Source organism: Phragmites australis, chromosome 8, assembly GCF_958298935.1.
Source record: "Phragmites australis chromosome 8, lpPhrAust1.1, whole genome shotgun sequence".
Classification (NCBI taxonomy): Eukaryota; Viridiplantae; Streptophyta; class Magnoliopsida; order Poales; family Poaceae; genus Phragmites; species Phragmites australis.
Window position 1 is genome coordinate 24,544,501 of NC_084928.1, and position 10,109 is coordinate 24,554,609.

Genomic DNA, 10,109 nt, shown 5'->3' on the forward strand with positions numbered 1-10,109 from the left:
TACTATCTTAGACTAAGCACTTTTACCAAAGTTCATCAATATTATCATAATTCGACTATGCTACCCATGAGTAAGCATAACTAAGCACATTCTACCCAACATGAAAACCAATCTACGGTTAAGAGGAAGATTGAGGAAAAACTAGTAAACCCTAACAATAGGATATCATGTTGATAAGCATGCAATTTGTAAAACAAAACTTTATAAAAGTAGACGCAAAATGTTCAAGGACACTTGCCTTTTCTAATGAGTTGCTCGAAATCCTCTACAAGTGAGCAAACAAGCACCACTAAGAACAAACACTAAGCAACAAAAACACATAAAACGAACATTAGAATCAGCTAGGGCACAAATTCATGAAGATTTGGGCGCAAGAACAGCCCAAATCGGAGCAACGAAGCAAAAACTACTGCCAAAAGAAATTCTAAGCGACTAAAAATGACAAAAAAACTATTTTCTAGAATTAAAACTAATTTATAAAAGGCCTAAACATTTATTTAAAATTTTGCAGAATTATTTTATAGCATAGAAATGATTAAAACAATTTTATGAAATTTATTTACATTTTTATGGAAATAAACTAATTTTTATATGCGTAAAAACAAATTTAAAACATTTATTCTATCATATAATTCATTTCTAAACATTATCATAATTAATATATATTTCTAAACTATTTTCCAAAACAAAAAAATTTATTCTATCCTTAAACTATTTTTCTGAATTAAAACAGAATTGAAAACCTATTAAAAAATTATATAAAGCATTTTCTATTTTCTGGAAATTTTCTAATAAAGAAAACCTATTTTCGGAATATTTGAATTATCGCGAATTAATTTTTTGAATTAAAATTGAGTTTATTACGCAATCGCTGATGTCATCGCTGACCGGGCTGCTGACTTGGCTGAAAAGCGCTGATTGGACTAGCCACGTCGGACACGGGCGCACACATGGCTGCTAACTAGGCTAGGCTAACTTGGCGAGAGACTCATTAAATCCTAAGTACACGATTTTAATCGGACGGCCGAGATCATCCACGCGAAGGGGTATGCTACTTCTAACTTACGCCACACAACGACGATCCAACGACAGAGGGGGCGCCTACCTCTTCTCTGGTGATTCGATGACGACAGAGATGGCACGGGGCGACGGAGGACAGCCGGAGACAGCGGAGATGATGCTGCGGTGGTCGAACGACGTCAACGAGCGACGGAAGAGGAAGCAGAGGTTGCGGCGACTCCGTTTGATGGCTTATCAGGCGTCGGGGAATACTGGGGAGGCTTGGCGACGGCGGGGCTTCCACGATGAGCTTCGGTGGCCTATGGAGCTGTGTGCGATGGTCGGAGCTCGACGGCGAATGGTCGAGGACGACGACGTGCGGATGGAGAACACCAGAGGAGGCTCGGATGGCGTCGGGGAGGCAATGAGCGACTCATTGACGGCAGCAGGGTGCAGAAAAGGTCCAGCGATGGCGCTAGAGCTCATGGTTTGAGGAAACTCGATGAGGTTTGCGGAATTGGGAGTGGAATGCGAAGACGCTCGGCTGAGGGATCAATTGAGGTTTTATAGAGGGAGAAGGATGAATTGAATCGATCGGCGAGGTCTTGACGCGGCGGCGAAAAATACGGCTCAGTTTCCTTTTCTCCCATCGATTTCCTTCGCCACAATGATCTTGCCTTGATGGAGGGTCGACGGTTTCCTTTTGATAGTGTTACGTAGCAATGATTTGGCTTGATTACGCGCGGGCTCGGCAGAATTGAAACGGGCAGGTGACAGGGGAGGAAAGAGCGGCGGAAGAGGATGGAGCTGACTGTTGGGTCCCACACAACGGAGAGAGACAGAGAGAGGGAGAGATTAAGGAGGGGAGGGGAAGATCGGGCGTGACATAAGATGGCATCGGTAGTAGAGGCTGTCGTTCACATAAAAAATGGTAAGTCTGATGATCTTTCTTGCAGGAGAATCTGATGAAACGTTCTCCAATGAATTCCATTCAAGAACAAAACATCTTGCACTTTGTCATAACCGTTCAACAATGAATTCAATGAACGAAAATAAATCCTCTTCAAACAATGTGCTGACTGAAACAAACATTTGTCATAAGGAACCGTTTGTCAACGAATTCCATCCTATCAAATGTACAAGGAAATGACGATTCGTAACTCTTATTACGATTTGAATTCAGCAGCATCTCGTTTGTATATTTACAGGATCTTCGAGAGCCTCACAGCATGCTAATGTCCCTTATTTCGCAAATGTAAAACATTGGAGGAACATAAAGCAGGTCACTACCCTGAAACAAGTGTATGGTTCACAACTCCTCGCCACATACTACCTCCCTTCTGGCCTGATCTGCTTCCGTTCATCATTAACAGTCCATTTGAACTTCGCACAAGCCGAAGGAAAGGGTCACCTCTTACCTGCAAGGTACCTTTATCAAAGACAACTCTTTTTTTTTTTTGAAATTTGCAAGAAAAGTTGGAGTGGCAGACCCCGAACATAACTCATCTACTTTGTGTTATGTGGTTTACCATTGTTACTTTCAGAAGATGTTCATCTAGTTTGTGTTATGTGGTTTACCATTGTAAATTTCAAAAACTGTCAGCCAAATGTCATTCAAGATTCCTTCAAACTCTACAATTACATGTTTGATGATATTGAAAATGACTCGTGACAGTTCAGTCAATGAACAACCTCATAAACGAACACGCAGGAAAGAGGTAGAAAGGCTTCACAATTATGGAGAACGTTAAACAAACACACAGGAAAGAGGTAGAAAGGCTTCACAATTACGGAGAACGTTTTGCAATGCCTACAATTTTTCTGGCAGGCGGCAGCTAGTGATGCAACTAAGTTGGTCGGTCATCGAGAATCATGGATACTACTGCCTGGTAACTGAACTCCATCATGCATCGAACAACATTACACCCTGGCCCTCGACAGGCACCCGGCATGGTAGTACTAGAACTACACCTCAAATCCTCACAATTAAAATCAAATTCCAGCAGGGATATTAATGCTAACAGACGAAGATTAAGACACAAACAATGCTAAACAATTTATACAATAATTTAAGTTTACCATTTTATTTATTGTGAAAAACACCAGCAGCATTTACAAGGCTATTCCAGAAATTCTCCTGCAACCAGCAACTTTCTACGCTGAATATATATAATACAAGATGATGGAGCCCGTGGTTCAACTACTCTACATTCATGCAAGCTGGAATCCAGAGCTACTACACTTCACATAAAAATTGAATAGTGACTTTCAAAACGATAATTCACAAATCAACCTTCTTGAAAAGAATTCTTCAGAAATAATTATCCTCATAAGATTCTCAAAGACATTAGAACTTCTGAAACACTTTTTCAGTGGGAATTGTCAAGCAAATAATATGTTCTTCGAAGTGTATAAATATTCCACAACTATTTCAGGTGGATGAAGATTAGCCAAAGGGAAAAAAAACCGAAAACTTCATTGACCTAAAATGAAATCGTAAGGAATAGCCACCTAAGAAAATGATCTTCAAAAGAAAACATGCATTAATCAAGTCGTTCTCCCACATTACACTTCATTGGAAACATTACTTCTTAATTGTTTCACTTCAAATAAGTACTTCACAGCAACCATATTCCATGATGCAAATGTATGTACGCTCCGAGAACTCCGCAATAGACATATATTCATATGACTTGTCTCACTCTCCTATCTCTGTGAGAACTCTAGAGTAACCATGAGCCATGACTTGTCCCACTGACCTGGCTCAAGATGCATTTCCAGCACTGATACAGGTCCATGGCTAAAGTCTCACTTTTCACTCCATATGTATGTATAAAATGGCACGAATGCAATTCATGATGCTTTTCTCAACTGTCCATAATTGACATACTTTGTAATTTACTCCAGTTTAGCAAATTTAAACACTTGCCAAGCAAACTTCTTGTGCTCAACATTATCGTTGAGGCAAGACAACACCTCAGAACCTACCTGGTCAAGAACTTATGCATGTATGACGGGCCTAGAATCCTCCTTTGGCCCAATTAACGACACCGTCAAGGCCTAAATTTGCACTAGAATCTTCTAGGCCTGATAAAAAAGAATTCTAAAGCAAACACAGAACATATATACATCTTTTTTTTTTAGAAAAGACGGCAGGAGATCTGCTGATTTTATTAGACTAGGGAAAAAAAGGAAAGCAAAAGAACCGGAGAACGGAGCAGAGACCAGCCGGAGCTCTTGAGCTCGGCTATGGTCATAACATCTGAGAAACAAAAAGATCCAAAAGGACAAACAACTTCTAAGATTATCCTACAGCTAGCAGGTATTGAAAGGCATCCTCTTTGATCTTGTGGGCCACGTCTATGGCCGAGGCACGTGTTTTGGAAGGTTCTTGCGTTCCGCTCTTTCCATATATTCCACCAAAAGGCGATGATGAGGCCGTTGAATTGCCATCTAAGATTTTTATCAATTTTTGTTGCAGCTGAGCGCCACCATCCTTGAATTGTCCGAAACTAGTCCATCCTCGGCAAATTATGAATCTACAACCAGCTAAGGATATGAAACCACACCTCTTTCGTGAACACAGTCTTTACAAAGATGTGTCGGGGTTTCATTTTCTTGGTCACAAAGGCAACATGTTTGGTCATGAGGCCATCCTCTTTTTGCCAAATTATTCGCAGTTAGGATCTTTCGTTGCAGGAGAATCCAAGCAAAGATTTTGCATCTTGGCTGTACTTTGGCTTTCTAGACTATCCTCATAGTTTGTTTATACATTGTTCCATGGAATTGTGCCTTGTATGCACTGCTCGCTGTGTATTGCCCATTTGCAGTCCATCTCCATACGATTTTATCTGGTTCTCCGTGATGGAGAGTGATCTGGTTGATGATTTCCCAAAGATATTGCAGCAATTCCTCTTGTGAGGTGATGTCGTGGAGGTATGACAGCCAGTGATGAGAGTGGAGACCTTGGTTGACCTAAAAATCTTTTGTCGCGATTTGGCAAAGATTAGAGGGGCTATGTTCTTTGGTGTTTGCCTGTTAACCCAAGTGGAGTTCCAAAAATTCGTTTGGTCTCCATTCCCCACTTTTACTATTGTGGAAGCATTAAATAGAGCTATGTCTGTCTGGTCACACGGTATAGAGCGGTCATCGTCTTGCCATTGCAGCCAAAGCCAACGGAGACACAAAGCTCTTGCAAATCTCTATAGATCAACAACTCCGAGACCTCCCTTATCTTTTGGCTTGGTTACCGTCGACCAATTCACTAAGCAGTGTTCGGCACAAATCTTGTTAGGCTCATCCCCCTTCCAAAAGAAACTACATGGTATGCGATCAATCTTCTTTTGGAGCCAATTTTCTCTGCAGAGCATACATCTAAAAAACCAACGCAGCACAAACTAGAACCCTAACCCTGACCAAATTTTGGTCTATACTAATGCAATCTTACGAAAACCAATTTCCACACCACATACACATTTTTTCCAATCAATGAATCAAAATACGCATTCCTCTTATCTATGAACCAACAGATCAAAAACAAGAACAACCAGAAATAAGGTGCTCTCACCAGTCACTTCTCCTTCGGTTTGGCATCGTTGTGCTCCCCCCGGGACGGGAGCGGGTTGGACCCCTTGATGACCCAATCCGAGCATGAAGAGGGTGGCGCCGGCCAGGATGGCGGTGCCCCAAGCGTGGGAGTACCACTGTTGCAATATCCATGGTTCGAGACCTTGAGCGGTCAGGCCTAGAATGGCGAATAAGAGAAGACCACCTCTCCGCAAGGAATTTTATATAAATATAGATAATATTAGCAAAATTACACACCGATTTCAAAATTTTGCAACAATATGCTCCTGTCGCCTATTTATCGGGTGAGAGCAAAGGTCTCGCTCCATGTACGGATGACACCTTGTAGGCCCCTTCGGCCAGAATTAAAAAATGGCGGTCACCAGGGCTCTTGCCCATTTAGTTGGTGAGACCTTGCTCTCGCTCGCTGAACGAGCAAGATCTTCTTGCAGTAACAGTTGTGGGCCCACTCAAAAGGTGTCGCCCACTGTTTGGGCGAGACCTTTTGGGTATAAAATGTGGCTACGCCGCTTGTCAGCGCTCTCATTTGTATCCAACCAAGTCGAGAGAGAGGGAGGAGAGGAGGAGAGCACGAGTGAGGGAGGAGAGGAGAGGGGAGGAAGGCGAAACCCTGCCGGGTGAAGAAGGTACACTTTTTATCTATTTTTTACAAACTAGGTAGGATAGCCACTAGCGGTAGATTTTGACATAGGTTAGAGGTTAGATCTAGAATTTTTTTACAAATCTAGTAAGATAGCCACTAGACGTAAGTTAGAATGTAAATCTAGGCTTAGAATTAGGATTATATATAGTTTAGCAATTAGATGTAGTATTTAGACATATGTTAGGTATTAGATGTAGGATTTAAACATAGTGTAGATATAACTAAGGTAGTAGATGTAGGATTTAGAGGTGTTTGATATAACGACCCGGGGATATTTTGTTGCAATGTAGATTAACTGTTAGGCCATATTTTTAATGAATGTTGCATTATTGTAGATGTAGTTTTACATAATTTTTTATGTTTTGTTGGAATAATATTAGGGTTTTATGTCGATGGTTGGTAGGTATGTCGGATAAGTGACAGTTTAGGATTTTTATGTGGATAGTGAAATATTATATGGTCTGAAAGGGGTAGTATTGTTGGTATTTGTGTCAATGGATAAAGATATCTCTAGACCTATACAGAAGTGTCGGACACTTGTACGATTGGTTGATGTGGGATTTCAAAATAGACACTGAGGTTCAAGAGATGATCATTAACATTGTGGGCAAGTGTATGAGAGATAGTTTGTACTGGGAGGCATACCCACTTAGGGAAGATCAAGTTTGGAGGATGTACCTGTAGTATTTTGTGCAAAGAGGTTGGCCACCTATGTTGCTTGTGCAATGGAAGAATAAGGAGGCAGTTGGGGGATGCAAGGTGGGGGGTACGTGGAAGAAGAGGGTGATGAGGAAGAGTATGATGAAACTACTACAGAAGGATCCATCACTACTGGCTGATAAACTAGCTACAATGCTAGTTTTTTAGCCGGCAGTAAGTATCGGGCAGTGAAAGGTCGAATAACATCACTGCCGGTGTTTTAGAACTAGCAGTGAAGGCTTTTTCCTTGAACAAAAAAAATAAAAAGAAAAAATCATCCCACCGTGCCGTCATCGGCCTCGCCGTGCCACACCGATCTGGTCACCGGGGTGCCACATCACAGCACAGCATGCGATGGCATGAAGGCCACTGCCATAGCACAATACAACATAGCACGCGGTGGCATGAAGGCCACCGCCACAGCACAACACAACAGAGACTTCATCACCGGATCGAGCTCTTTCGTGTGACGGTCGAATCGGAGGAGGAGGGTGCGAACAGATGAGGTGCTCGACCGGAGAGGAGGGGCTCGACCGTTGGAGGAGGAGGCATACGGACGGAGGAGGAGGTGCCTGCTCGGCCGGAGGAGGAGGCGCGCGCTCGGCTTGAGGAGGAGCTCGGCTAGAGGAGGAGACACACGCTCGGCCGGAGGAGGTGCTCGGCCCGAGGCGCTCGGCCGGAGGAGGAGCTCGGCCAGAGGTGGCGTTCGATCGTTGGAGGAGGAGGGCCGGCGGCACTCTCTGTCCTTTCGCACCTTCTCCCCTCTCTCTCTCTTTCTCTCTCTCTCTCTCTCTCTCTCAGGTGGATCGCGAGCAGATAAGGTTGGAAAACTTGGATTTTTTAAGCTGGGTGGCGGGAGGAGCGGGCGTGACAGTGATTAAATGGATACAATGGAAAAATCGGGTCCAAAACTTTGTTCACTGCCGGTTGATGCTATGAATCGGTAGTGAATATCAATCATCAGTGCCTGTTGATTTTAAGAACCGGCAGTGATGCTATTTTTTTTATGCACCGACAGGGCTAATTGTATCAGTGCTGAATTTTGTTGAACCGGCAATGATAGACTGGCATATAAGACCTGTTTTGTAGTAGTGTGAGGATGAGGATAATTAGGATGACAATCCGGATGCTACACATTCATCGGATGATCCAACTGAACCAACTAGTAAGGCAGACGAGGGGGAATGGATCCCTTCTTTAATTTAACAGATGGAGTGGGATGATCTTTAGGCTGATGAAGCTCCTGAGTATGACATGTCAGATGACGAGAACGATGTTTCCTGCTCCCGCAGACTGAAACAATCCCAACTTTAACAACCTTGCGGTGAATGAGGGGAATTATGTGCCATGGGAGTATATGTAGAATGAGGTGATTGAGGGTGCTAGGTATCCTACTAGTCAGGCCATAAATGATGCTATGACTCAATGGGAGATATCGCTTTGACGACAATTTTATGTTGTCAAGTCAAGCAAGAAAGAATATGATATCAAGTGCGTGAAGGAGGGTTGCTCGTGCGGGTGCACGGCTTCAAGGGTGATGAAAGGTGTGAGAGGCTTGCCGCTAGTGGGGATTGTAGAGTTCATACTTCAAGGAACCTGCAAGTATTTCAGGGACCGTTATGCAATAGCACACTCGTTGCTAAATGATGCTTGTTTGATTTATGGGATAAAGATGACTAAGTACATGGAAGACAAGATGGAGAAGGCAAATATGCACCGGGTGAAGACCATGTGAACTCCATAACGCACATATGAAGTTCATTGCAGGGACAAAGGAAGGAGGGGGGAGCGTGAGAGAGTTCTCTAAGAGTGCACCCTCTTTGATGACAAGTGCATTTGCAGCTGCTACAAGCTGATGCTACTGCACAAGTCATGCTCATATGTGATTGTCGCATGTGCTGTGATAGGGATGTGGGCTCGCAGGTATGTCTGTGACTACTTCAAGAAGGAAGCTCTGTTCAACACCTGGAACCATGAGGTCTATGGTTTCGAGATTTATGGTTCTTTCACGAAGGATCCTGGGCTCGATTGTGTGTTCATCCCTAATCCCAAGAAGATGAAGCAGAAGAAGGGACGATGTAGGATGATGAGGCTCTGTAATGATATGGACGAAGCAGAAGCTGGTCATCACGTGAAATGGTGCAGCAAGTGCAACAGAACATGGCACACTTACAAGAAATGCACCATTAGTGTGCCAAGTGTTAACCTCACGGAAGCAGGTCCTTCTAGATCAGCTGTCAATGAGTTCGATTAATATTATAATTCGTGTTGTTGATGGATATTTGTGTGTGCAACATTGTAGTTTACTGAGAGTGTCACTATGTTTGAGGTTGTAACATGTTAAGTTGTGATTTGTGAACATATTTGTGTACACTTTGAACAATCTATTCTCTTATGTTATATGTTGCATGCTTACTTATTACTCTGTGTTTATTTTGCCTATGAAACTATAAATAACTTGTGAACATGCGGGTATAGCACAACTAGTACTGCTTGACTCTCAGCTCGACGTTAGGCACCGTTCGTACCGCATCACCGTGCAGGCTGAGGAGCTCCCAGTGCTACGACCCGTGTGCTGAATGAGCTCACGAGGGTTGACGCTCGCTGGATCATGATGTTTGTACCATTTGAATGTAATGTTGTATACGGCTTGTTATTGCCATTGCTCGCTAACTGTATTTTGTTTGTAGGTTGCTTGCTGCTAGGCTTCTTCCGTTGTATCGAATGGTGGAGGTGGACGTGTTGGTGGGGGGCTCGGAGTCAGCCACACAGTTCAGCTATGACAGAGCCCTGTTCGTGGCCCTTATGGACAGGTGGCATCCTGAGACACACGTTCCACCTTGCGCGGGTACCTCTATTGGAGCAAGAGACATGGGCGTGGCGTGGTGTGACGAGTTGCTAGGATGCTTCTCCGTCGTTCAATGGAGGGATGTCCTAGCCCCATTCAGGGCTTTTCCAGGGTTCGAGAAGCACGCCCCGATGAAGGCCTTTCTCATTCAGTTTGTTGTACGTTTATCTTGTACTATTTTGTCATATCCTTTACGATGAACATATTTGTAATTGTTTCTTCTTTGACAGACGGACAACATCTATCCACTGTCAAGCGATGAGGACTTCTCCCGTCACTCGGAGGCATACCTCCTATGGTTGTTAGGTGGATCATGTTCATCAAGACCCATGG